This window comes from Tenrec ecaudatus, chromosome 4 (assembly GCF_050624435.1).
Source record: "Tenrec ecaudatus isolate mTenEca1 chromosome 4, mTenEca1.hap1, whole genome shotgun sequence".
NCBI classification, from domain to species: domain Eukaryota; kingdom Metazoa; phylum Chordata; class Mammalia; order Afrosoricida; family Tenrecidae; genus Tenrec; species Tenrec ecaudatus.
In genome coordinates this window covers 170,163,390-170,176,791 of record NC_134533.1, presented here as the reverse complement: position 1 = coordinate 170,176,791, position 13,402 = coordinate 170,163,390, and the positions used below count along the sequence as shown (strand labels likewise).

Genomic DNA, 13,402 nt, shown 5'->3' with positions numbered 1-13,402 from the left:
CCTGCCAGGCTACCCTCCCAGCCCTGACCTCTAATGATTCATTCTGTGTCCCTCACAAGCCCCTCATTCAGCAGTCATTTTTCCCTGCATTCTCGGGGCTTCATGAATTGTAAATCAATGCACAACTGATCCGCACACATCAACTCTCATTTAAACTATTTCACAGCTTAGCTATTTCTTTTAGTCCCAAATCTATCATAAACCTGTTACACTGAGAAGGTCATAGTGGGTCTCTCTCTCTCTCTCTCACTCTCTCTCTCTATTTATCTCACTTCAGCATTGAAAACAAACTTAACAACATGTAGGCTGGTTCATTTTGTCTTGTTTTCACTGAGTCCTCATTGTTAGAATAACATTTTCTACCAGAAGACTGGCTTTGAGTGCCAATGTCATTCGCCCCTATAGTAAACACTAATAGAGTCAAGAATAACGAAGCACAGTAGTCCTTGATTCTCTGTTGCAGAGAGAACAAAGATCAATAAATTTTTTTTAAAAAGTAATCAGAAGGCTGTTAGTAAATCATTCGTGGAATTCAGTGTAAGATAACATGGTCATGTTCTGGCCTAAGTCTGTCATTCCAAGTTGTAGAACAAAATCAAAGTGTAATCTCTGTTCACGTGCATTCCAGATGCATTTCAGAGTTCACTCCGGTCCAGATAAGTACTGAGAGCTGCAATTTTGGATTTTATCCAGAAGATGGGGGGTTACATTAACTTGTGGAAATCATCCCTCCTAAGTCAGCCTATTTCTTTTAGATATCATTAAATGTTGGAAGCGACTTTACTGAAATTGAATTGAAATCTGCCTCTCTCAAATTTCTGCCATTTTCAGATGAGACTCCCTTCCAGGCAAAGGCTCCAGGGACTCAATTTCCTCTTATCACAGAGAATGATTTTCTAACGATCTAAAATGCCTCTGTAGGCAGTTCCCTACCAGCATGACCACTGAAAGTCAGCACAGTGTGTCCTGTGTCCCAGGCACTCTTTTACATGCGTTCTCCAACTCACTGCCATCAGGTCAGTTCTGACCCGTAGCAACCCTAGAGGAGCGAGACGGAGGGTCCCTGTGGGTTTCGGAAACTGTAATCTTTCACGGAGTAGAAAGCCGAATCTTTCTCCCACTTAAGTACATTACTTGTATGAAATGTTCTCTCACAACAGTACCTTGGGGTGGGGAAGGAGTACTACATCCTGCCCATTTTACAGATGAAACTGAGATGAGATGCAGGAAGTTCATGCAATTACACAAAGTCACACAGACAGATAGTATGTGGATGGCGCAGGACCCAAATCCATCCAACCTCAACCCACTGGCCATACCGTCAAGCCCTGTGTAACCGGATGACCCTTGACAGGGAGAGTCCCAGCAGGAAAGGATGTGTAAATGAGGTTTGACGTTTTCTCTAGTCTAATCACAAGAATCAATGGCACATGGCATGCTCCTGAAATGGGAACTTTTTTCTTATCCATCCCCTTTGGCGAAGTCTAGCTGACCTGCGTCTCTTCTGTACTCCCCTGCATGCCTGTGCGTCCTCTGTCCTGGCACAGCGCTAGATTACAACTGCTTCTTGCATCGTGTTCCTCCCGTACAAAATACCACTTTCTGAGGAGAAGAGCCACGTTCTATTCTTTTCCTCTGGAGTGCACACTGAGTGCCTGCCCAGGGTCCCACACCAAGCAAGACAGTCGATGAATCGTTGTGCGCCATAGGAATGAAAGTGACGGCAAACCAATGGTTACTGTCTCACTGGTCCGCAAGTACATCGTTGCAAGGCTTACTGCAGAACTGGATTCTAGAATGAAGTCTGGAGGGAAACAGATACACACACACAAGAAACTACGGCTCTTTAAAAGGCGTATCCTTTTATAACTACTGTACACAGGTATACCAAAAAATAAGAATGCAAATATTTTTTAAAAAGACATTTATTAAATTACCATCTTAACATGCAGTAGAATTGTGGAATAGTTAATGCTGTGGGAACATTCCTAATGCTTTAAGTGGTACACACACGGAGACACCCACGCACCTCAGGGGGGACATCAAAAAGGATTGCCACTGGGGTTCCAGTCCATGCGGGCGCGAGCTGATTCCAGACAAAATGGCTTTAAGTATGTCCCCACAATGAGAAGATGATGGGAGATAAACTCTCTTGGTAACACATTTGTCTTAGTCTTCTTGGGGACCTTAAAAAAATAGTCTAATCCATACACTGGCTCCCCCATGGGGATCTACTAGGTCAGTTAAACTGAAGGCAAAGTGGCCAGCTCAGTAGGTTATGGCTCATGCTCTGGGGAGCTCTAAGGGAATCATCTTGATGGATTTTCCTCCGAGGACCCAGGCAATCACAGGAGCAGATTATGAGGACGTTTTATGCGAATGGAAAATTGTAGTGGTGAAGAAAAGGTCAGGAAAGTCTCTCTGAGGAATCTGTTTCAATCACAACAATGCGCCTGCTGATTCTCCAAGGGCAGCAAGGGCCGTCCTGCGAGAACTGCTGTGGAACACATTACCCCACTCGCCCGACAGCCCTGATCTTGCTCCTGCAGACTGCTTTCTGTCCCCAAACTCAAACAATATTGACAAAGAACCCGCCTTTCAGCCCCTCGGAATGTCGAAACTGCCATTCTGATGTGGTGTAAATCCAAACTCCGAGTTCTTTGGGGAAGGGATAAAGAAATGGAACAGTGTCTTTAGACACGTGCAGACCTACAGGGATGATCGCTTCGCATTTTGATGGGCTTTGTTTAATAAAGTTCCCATAATTTTATAACACTTTTTAGCTTTTTGTGTGTGTACAAGAAAGAAGGGAAAAGAGAAAAATGATAAAATAACTTAAAGGTTACTGAAAGGATATATTGTACCCCAAATAATAGCAAGGTTTCTTTCTGTTGTAAAATTAGAGTTAAAAAAATTAGAGTAGAATTTTTACTTTTCACAGGTAAAGATTTTTTCCCGTTTCCCTTCTCTGTATTCTAACTTTTCTACAATTAACCTATTTGGTAGTTTAAGAGTAAAAAGAAAATAGTTTTTCTTTCTTGTAAAATACCAAAAATAATGCATTAAAAACAATTATCCAAACCAAACCCACTGCTGTTGAGTGACTCCCAACCTACTGTGACTCTACAGAGCTACTCCTAAGGGGTCCAAGCCTGGAATCTTTATGGCAACACATGGCCTCACCTTTCCCCAACAGTGCTGCTGGTGGGTTCAAACCTCTGACCTTTCGGCTAGTGGCAGAGAGCTTTACCCACGAGACCTCAATGCCCTTTATAGAATAATTGAAAATTGTTTGATTGGGTCTTTTCATTATTACAAAAATATATTTTAAAGAAAGAAAGGCTCAAAGTCAGAAGAGATGAGCCTCAGATATTTGCTCTTGACTGGTGAGCAGCTAGAGCACATGGGAGAAATGAAGGACTAAATGAGCCAAGTAGAACATCTCACAGTAGTCTAATAGAAGCTCCTTCTCAACAGAAATTATTGACAGGTGGCCATGCCCTCACAAAAAACCAAAAGTGTGTATCTGTTTCTGTGTGCATGCACTTTGAAGAGAGGATTATACAAGATGGAGAGTAATAACTTGGAGGAACAAAATTATTATTAAGTGTATTGGACAGGGTTCTCTAGAGAGACAAACCAGATTGCTAGTAATTATATATAAATATATTTATAAAGATAGATGTATAATTCAAGAAATAAACCGTTAAATTATATACAGATAGATAATACAAGAAATTAACAGTTAAATTATATAGCAGTGAGACACTAGCAGTCCTTCAAGGCTTGAGAGCTGCCAGTTGCCAGTACCCTTCTGTAGAGAGAGCTGGGCTATATATACCCAGGCAGCAAACAGCAAGGCAGGTCCCCAACTGTCATCAACTGTCAGTCCCCAGCTCCAAAGATGAACATTCCAATCGTGTGGGCTTAAAGGGACCTCAACTTACAGCGACACAGTCCACAGGCTAGGCATCCCACAGGTGGTGTACCCCTTTAAACTGAGGCACAGAACAACCAAGGTGAGGCTCACCGAGCCATTTATCCCTCTGCCCTTCAGTTAATCCTACTTGTGTTTATCGGCCAGGCTGGCACAATAAACTATAGCATTAAGAATGAAAAATTATTAAGAGTCAAATAAGAAGCAACACAGGGTGGATGGGAGAAGTCATCTGAAAACAATTCACCCTAGAAATGGTGTCTAAGTATGTGGACATGAGATGCACTTGGAGTTCGATCTGCGTGTCCAGGGAGTACCCTCTGGGTTGTACTATTGCTAAAGATGGGGGTTATCTAATCAAATATGGCAACCTGACGGCCAGAGGCTGGGCTGTAACTAGGCATGATCTTCTCAGACTATAGAAAAGTCCTGAGATCTACACCTAATGTCATCATTGAATCCGTGTCTGGTGGAGGAAGGAAGAAACCCAGCATAAAAGAGTCTATACTGGGCGAATGCTTTAGGGCCTTTCAAAATCGGACAACACTGGTCTGTGAGCCACAAATCAAATGGCGTTTTGCTTGTTTACCCCCTGGAAGGGAGGAGTGTGACAGGGAGGGATTGGCTAGAGGGTTGAGAAGGAAGCTGTGTTTTATAACTCCATCTGTGTAATCGTAATAGGAAGTGTATGTCAGTAAAAGTTCACTGAGTTAAGTGTACAATAAAATGTTTTTTATGTTTCTTCAGCAAGTTAAGTTTAATAAAATAGAAAAAGAAATATTAAGCATTCTACGTCACTGTCATCCAGTCCATTCTGAATGAGCAACACTGTAGGACCGAGTAGAACTGTTCCTTAGGGTTTCCAAGACTGTAAATCTTTACAGGGGAAGAAAACCTCATCTTTCTTCAGTAGAACAGCAGGTGAGTTTGAACCACTAACCTTGCAATTGGCAGCTCAATGCTTAGCCCACTGTGCCACAAAACAAAGAATTCACAGACATTGAGTTCAGTTCGACTCATAGCAACCCTGTAAGACAGGTGTGATAGTTATATAATCATTTGTCGATTTGAGAGGATTAAGAATGAAGGGGTGGAGTCTAGCCTGTCAGTCAGGTCATAGCCAATTAGGCCTCTGTGTGGGCATGGCCTTCTCCTGAGGATTCTGGGAACTCCAGTATTCCTCCTTGGAGGCAGGAGACACACACTCTCTCTCTGCTGACTCCCTGGGAGACATTGCAGCTGACAAGACACATGGAACTATGCCCTGAGCTGGAGAAGTCATATAGAGACCCCTGCCTGTGCTGAGATGCTTACAATACTATTGGATCCACAAGACTTCCCATCCACTGGCCTGTGATCTTCCTGCATTCAGCATCATTGTATGTGTTTTGTGAGTCTGATGAGGACTTTATAGATTAGTATCAGACATATGGGCTAATATTGGACTTATGGACTTGATCTGGACTGGACTGGATGTTTTCTCAATATTCAATTGCTCTTGCATATAAAGCTCTTTCTTATACACATGTGTGTGTCCATGAATTTGTTTCTCTAGTCTACTCAGACTCGCACAACAGGGTAGAACTGCCCTTGTGAGTTTCCAAGACTGTAACTGTTGACAGGAGTAAAAATGTCATCTCCTCCCCTCAGAGAGGCTTGTGGTTTCAAACTGCTAACCTTGCAGTTAGCTGCCCAACAAGCATACCATTACATCACCAGGGCTCCTTAATTATTATATTGCACCCACATCCCCACCCTTAAAGAAACCACTGTATTTGGCAGCCTAAAGCATTCTGGTCACCAGAGTAGGGAGGGACTTTATTTATTTTAATTTATTTATTTTAATTAAAATACCATTTTATTGGGGGCTCATACAATTCTTATAACAATCCATACATCAATTGCATCAACCGTATTTGTACATATGCTGCCATCATTATTTTCTAAACATTTACTTTCTATTTGAGCCCTTGGTATCTGCTCTTCTTCCCCTCCCCCTTGTGACTTCTTGATAAGTTATGAATTATTATTATTATTTTCATACCTTACACCAGCTGCTATCTCCCTTCCCCCATGGTTTCTGTTCATCCCCCAGCTGGGGTGGGGGTGGGCGTAGTAGTTGTGTGTAAATCATTACCATTGGTTCCTCCTTCCTTGAGGAGCTTTATTATAAGATGGGTATAGTACAAGATTTCTTATGCCCTCGTGATATTTTGTCAAAGTCATCCCTTCTCCTCTTCTCAGTTGCCCTGAGTCGCCATCTAACTGCTTCTTTTATTTCACGGAGAAGCTGGTAGATATTGAAAGCCCAACTCTGGAGCTAGAAATGGAATATATATATATAATATTTTATTTTATTATATATATTTATATATCATAAATATATTGATATATTTGATCAAATCAAATCAAATGGAATATATATATATGTCAAATCATATGCACAGGGTTAACAGTTTTGATACATGGTGTCAAATTGGGTTGGGGGGGGCGTTACTTCAAATGATTACCTTTTAGTACAGGGGGCTACAACATGTTGGCCATAATGGAGTGAATCAAATGAACTGTTTGGCGTCTTTGCATCTGTGAAAGTTAAGTCTACTCCATGGTGCAGTCTGTTAAGTGTACTATAGCATTAAGGAAAGTTTGAATATTGTGTGATTTACCAAAGCATGTCACAGAGACACAAAGCGAGCCGACACTGATGTTGGGGGCAGGGGGAAATGATAGACTTGCTCAATGCTGTGTTGCCAGACATAAACCTTCCTTTTATAAAGAAACATATTGTCAGCGAAGCACAATAAAACAAAATATGTCAGTATAAATATAAAACATACACTCTTCCTACTGTGGGAAATTGCGAACCGGAAGAGAGCGTATGCCGACAAATTCTCTCTGCTCATATTTAAGACGCTTGGGAGGCCAGGGCTCTGGTGGAGGGAGGCCTTCACGCTTCTAAGTTGGAGCTGCAGCCCAGTCACATCCTCCTAGGTAAAAGTTGTTCCCCACGATGTCCCCACCATAATAATGCCAATTTTTAAAATTACTTTATTTGTAATGTAGTAGAGACTACATCAGATATTTTTCTCAAGTGGCAAATGAGGCAAAAGATAACTTTTCTCTCTGATTCCTAGTGAGAACCTCGAAATTGTCTGTCTTTTGGAGGATTCTGTTTCTTCCGACGTCTGTGATACTGCCCTGAGGACACCAACCGTGCTTTGTGGTAAAGCACATTTTGCTAAGTTGTTCTGTCCTAGGCCCTTGCTCAAGGGGCTGATCTTTCACTGCTAATCTAGTTTCCAGCACATGATCATGTGTTTCTTCACTGTTACGTACAGGATCTGACCGAGGACTAGGTTTTGTATGTTCTTATGGAATGTCCACAGAAGGGCAGTACCATACTACTGTCCTGCCGTCTGATGTCAAAGCAAGCTCTACCTTGCAATTATAGTCATCTGGGAGAGACTGTGTAGATTTATGGCAGACACTGTATAAAACTCTATTTAGAGTTGGAAAGAAATGCCTCAGGACAGTTAAAACTCTGCTTCCAGGCACATCTATTTTCATCCCTTGACAGGTCCTCAAGGCAAAACCACCATCTTGTCTCCAGCCAGCCAATAATGCCAATTTAAGGTGCTGCTTGCAAGCACATGGTTGCTTTCTGTACACTTGAAGATTAACTGCTTGAAGGCTACCTGCCTGTGGGTTACCTGCCACCAGGAGCAATCAGACAGACCATCTAACCCTAAATATGACCCACTCCCTTCTGATAAGGATCATAGACTGTTCCACTAGGGAAGAGCTCAGGGACACTTAAGGTCAAGACAGCTCAGAGATGGCTGAGGTTAGGCTGCCATCTTCACTCTAGTTAAGGATGTACCCTCCTGTCACATGTATGCCTGAAGTACCTCCCCTTCCTATTTCTTGTATACCCATAGCTCGTCCCCCTCATGTCACATGTGTGCCTCTAATACAACCCCTTCCTGTTACAAGTGTTGGTGAGGTGTCTTGCCTGCCTAAGATTATGAACGTTTGTGAGAGAATACATTTGGCCCACACTCTGGTTCCAGTTGCCATGGAAGAGGGGAGCACTTGCATGTCTTATCTGTTGTTTCTTTAACTTGCCCCTGAATTACACAACTGCCCCCTAGAACCCATTCAGTTGTGAAGGTTGGTCCCCAACATCCTCCCTTGAAGATTTGTTCATATGTCAGTCTGTAAGCTTCCACGTTGCTGTGAGGCTGGAAGTTATGCCAACAATGTTTCAAATACCAGCAGAGGAACCCGTGGTGACCAGGTTTCAGCAGAGTTTGCAGACAAAGAACAGACTACGAAGACAGAATAGACTCTCCACTTCTGAGGAATCAGCCCCAGGAAACCTCGTGAATAATAAGGGAACATGATGCTCAGAGACAGCACCAGAAGACGAGCATCTCAGGTGGGAAGGCACTCAAGCTGTGACTGAGCAAGAGCTGCCTCCTCAGAGTAGAGTTGACCTTAAGGACATGGTGGAGTCAAGCTCCAAGGACCTTCTTTTGCGAATGAGTCGCTTCTCAAAGTGAGAAGAGAGAGGTGTAAGCATCCACGAATAGTCCAAATGTGGGCTGGAGAAGTATGAAGCTAGGGGAAACAGCAGCATCAAAAATGAAATGGAAAGCATCAAGATTGGTAGCTCGGCTGAAAATGGACTAGTATGAGTCATTTGTGTCAGACAGTCATATGGTTTACTATTCTGAGAATGATAAACTCAAGAGGAATGGTGTCACATTCATTGTCAAAAAGAGTGTCTCAAGCTCTATCTTGAAGAACAATCACATAGATAAGATACTATCTATATGCTTACGAGCAAGTCTAGTCAATACAACTGTCATTCACATTTATGAGCCAACCTCTGAAGCTACTGTTGAAGTAATTGAAGAAGCCTATCAATCTCATCAGTCTAAAATTAATCAAACATATAATCAAGATTAATAATGAATAATACTTGATTATTAAAAAGTGAAAGTTGGAAACAAAGAGGAAATAAGTATGATTGGAAAATATTAATTTGTGATACAAAAGAAGCTGGAGATCACATGATAGAATTTTTCAAGACCAACGATTTTCTTGTAAATTTTCTTTTCAACAACATAAACAATGATGATACACTCAAAGCTCACCAGATGAAATACACAGGAATCAAACTTCTCATACATGTGACCAGACACAATGGGAGAGGTTCAATATAATCATCCAAAACAAGGGCAGGGGAAATTGTGGAGCAGGTCATCAAATACCCATATGAAAGTCCATGAAAGATATAATTTTGAATATATCCCATTTGCATTTAGAAAAACATCTTCAGAAGAGATTTGACACATCAGACACTATTGACAGAAGACCTGAAGAGCTGTGGGCGAACATCAAGAGCATCACACACACAAAAGCAAAAGGCCATTAAAAAGACAGCATAGAAAGAAAAGGTCAGAGTGGATATCCGAAGAGACTCTGAAACTTGCTGGCAAACATAGAGAAGCTAAAGCAAATGGAAGAAATGATGAAGTAAAAGAGCTAAACAACAAATTTCAAATGGCAGTTTGAGAAGATAAAATATGATAATGAAATGTGCAAAGACTCTAAGTTAGAAAGCCAAAAAGGAAGTGTATGCTCAAGTACATATCTCAAGCTATACGAAATTTTTAAATGCATGTCTCACGGTAGGATATTGAGCGATTCTATGAGCAAAATATTAAATGAGGAAAGCAACATCCAAAGAAGATAGAAGGAATACACAGAATCATTGGGCACAAAGAACTGGTTGACACACAACCATTTCAAGAGAGAGCGTATGATCCATCACCAATGGTGCTGAAAGAAAAAGTCTGAACTGCACTGAAGACATCAGCCAAAATCAAGGTTCCCAGAATTGATGGATTCAGCAAACTGACAAGGCACTGGTAGCCCTCAGTAGTATACACTAAGAAATTTGGCCAAATAACTGGGAGATAGCCAGATTTGTGAAAATTGCAAAGACTAAACAACAGATGGGGAATTTTAAAAATATGATTCAACAATAGCTAGAGGGGTAAAAGGGCAGAGAGCTGCCAGACATTTAAGCTAGATGCAGACTAGAATATAGAATGAGTGATACCAATATGGACATTAGAGAGATCTTGGCTAACAGAAGAGAATATCAGAAATATATTTACCTTTATGAACTATGAAAGGCCATTCGACTCTGTAGCTCATAAGGAATGATGGATCATGGATACCACTGGGAATAGGAATTCCAGAGCACTTCATTCGACTCACGGGGAGCCTGGACAAACACCAAGAGGCAGCTGTGAGGATCGGAAAGGAAAGCTGCGTGGTTTTAAAATCAGGACAGGTGCGTGCCAGGGTCGTGTCTTTTTGCCATACTTATTCAATCTGTACACTGAGCAAATAATCTAAGAAGTTGGACTATACGAAGAACGTGGGGTCCCTCCTGGAGGCACCTTAACACTTGCAATATGCACATGACAATCTTGTTGGCGGAACTGAGCAGGACTGGAGGCACTTGCAGAGGAAGAACAAAGATGGTAGCTTTCTGCATGGATTAAACTCAATGTAAAGAGAACAAAATTGACCTCCACATTCCTAACGCCCCAGATCTAAATAGTGGTCTGAGTGACTGAAAAAGGAGGAAAGGTAAAACGGAAGTAGGCTTGGACTCTTTAATGACTTACAAGTTCATTGCAACTATTTAAGAAGAAGAAGAAAACCAAAATCCTCACAATTGGACCAGAAGGTGACATCATGGTAAGGAGAGAAAAGATGGATGTTGACAAGGATTTCATTCTACCTGTGTCCATATCAATGCTCATGGAAGCAGCAGACAAGAACCAAAGAGCCTATTGAGAAAATCTGCTGACAAACCCTCTTTAAAGGGCTCCAGGGCCAAGATGTCACCTTGCGGACTCACGTGTTCCTGACCCAAGCTGTGGTGTGTTCAGTCGCCTCGTAGGCATGCAAACTTTGGACACTGGCTAAAGTAAACCATGGAAGAGTTCTGCGTTTGAATTAGGGTGCTGGAAAAGAATGCTGAAACACAAGAAGATTGCACGAAGAACAAACACATCGGTCTCGAAAGAAGGACAACCAGAAGGCTCCTTCGAAGCCAGGATGGTGAGACATCCTTCGGACATGACCAGTTCCTGGAAAAGGACATCATGCTCTGTAAACTGGAATGTCAGCAACAAGGAGGAAGTCCCTCAGCAACGTGGCTGACATGGCTACAATGTGCTGAAACACTAGGACGACTGGAGCTTGATAAAGGAGGAGTTAGATAGTGCCCAGCGGGGCAGGGGGTGGTGGTGCAGGTTTCTTTTAAGCCATTGTAAAGTAGGTGATCTTCAAACAAAACAGCCTCATCCAGGATTTTCACCTTTCAAGAGTCATGCGGCCCACCAAGAACTTCTGAGGGAATAGGAAATCAGCCTATGAAGGAAATATTTGCAGGGGGAAGGGACTACTTGACCCTTTTAATTTTCAGCAAGCAATTTGCCTTTGGCTGCAGCTGGGCTGCAAAAGTCTGTACCTATCAAAGGATTCCCTCCTAGGACTGAAAAGTGAAAGGATACTGCAAACCTGGCATGCTCACTAGGGGACCACCTGGATGTGCTTATTGAGTGTAAGGACAAGGAAGAACTAGGCTGCGTGTGGACTTGTGTTCCATTCATATCTGTTGGCCTGGTCCACAGAGAGGAGAGAGGAGAGAGACAAGGAAGAGCCCGCTGATCTGAAGTTTAAAGAGTTGTGTGGCTACACATGCCCCATGGGCATGACCTAGTCCCTTAAGACATGGGGCTGATAAGAGTTTGTGAAGGAGTCAGATGGTCCAAAGTACAGGGAGATATGTAGGAACCCCTGAGCTTGCTATTAGCACTCACTGACAAGCTGGGGCCGCAGCTATGTCTGAGTTGGCCAGCATTCGATTAGATAAAGAGAAATATGTTGAACCTGTGAACTGGCATAAATTCCTGCAATCTGAGGATTTCTGTGGACTTGACTTTGTGTATGGATCTGCTTGCTTCGCGCTGGAATACAGGGCGCCCAACAACAAGAACAACGTGGATCTGAGATAGAGGAGGTGACAGAGTTACAGAAACGTGCAGTTAGTCAAAAAACTGGAAATGTAACATAGTTTTGGATTTCTTTTGTTGAGATTTCGTTTGTTAAAAGGGACCCAAGCCCCTCAGGACCAATAAGAGTAGCGATACCAGGAGAGGACTAGAACCAAGGGCCAATACATTGCTGTTGTTTCGACCCAGACTTGGCAGTCATTTCTGTGGCAGCCCTCAGAAGCCAAGACAAAGGTCTTTCTAGGAATCTAGGGGTTCATACCTACTCGTTACTCGTTTCCTACTCGTGCAACATGTATTAAGTTCGTGAGAAAACTTAAAATTGTCCTGGGAGGAAATAGATTTGAAGAGAGTGTTTGGAGTGGTTTTGTTAGGGAGCTAGAGGCAGGTACCAGGGGTTGTCCCTCTACATGCTAAGGCCTCCCTCCCCCTTAACAGGAAGTTGGAGCCCATAAAGGCTAGAGGACATGCACAAATTCAGGCCTTTGAGACTGGACACCAGTACACCTGGGAAGGCCCCAATCTAGGCCAGGTGGACTTAAATCAGCCAATGGGGTCAACTAGTATGGACCCTGCCTCCCAGTGGAGGGCCTTGAAAGAGCCGGAATCGGGAGCCCACCCCTCTCTCTACCACCTGCTCCTCTCTCGGGCCTCGGGTTTCCAGTGCGGATGTGAACTGCCCTGAGGGGGCCTGTGTCAAAACTTAAACTTCTTCTATCCTTTATAAAACCCACTTGGATCATAAACCAGGCTTCTGAATGAATCTTTTCTCCTGTGAAGTCAAGGGCGGAGGCATTTCCACCACAGGAATCAAACCGTTTCAATGGCATTTAAAGGCTGGGCTTTCCTGATACCTGAGGTCATATTTTGATGGTCAATGGGGGTTTGGGGGTGGGGGGCCTGAGAGATACAAAAATGAAATCACTGCAGGGCAAGTGTATAGTATTCATTGAAAAATAAATGAGAAGCTTTGCGCAGTGGCAATATCGTAGCCAGTGAGGTTTATCCGAGGCGCGATTATTGCTAATTGAAAACTTTTCCCAATACCCCGCCGTGACGACTTGAAATATAGTCGGCATTGGCAATTTTTGACAGTCTCTACGGAGACTGAGCAAAAAAAAAGAAAAATAAATGAGAACTGAGGTGTCTTCTGCATTGGAAAGAGACTGGCATTCACCTTAAAATACCTTGCTAAAGAGTAGAAACTCCAAATTGGGCGGGGAGTGTGTGGAGCAGAGGAAAGTTCCAAACAGAGAAGAGGAATGCTGCCGGAAGGGATTCTGTCGGCATAGAGTTGGATGGCATCAGGCCTGGAGGGTGACTGGAGCCGCCCTTGTGAGCAGTGAATAGGGCCAGGAAAGGG

The 13,402-nt window shown here is 42.9% G+C and overlaps 1 non-coding gene across 1 annotated transcript; it reads left to right on the top strand.

The window, feature by feature from the left end:
• The first annotated feature begins 13,005 nt into the window (after positions 1-13,005).
• Positions 13,006-13,146, top strand: LOC142447421 (U4 spliceosomal RNA). The gene has a single exon (XR_012784131.1). It is a non-coding gene; the product is annotated as a U4 spliceosomal RNA (small nuclear RNA).
• The last annotated feature ends 256 nt before the right edge of the window (positions 13,147-13,402 follow it).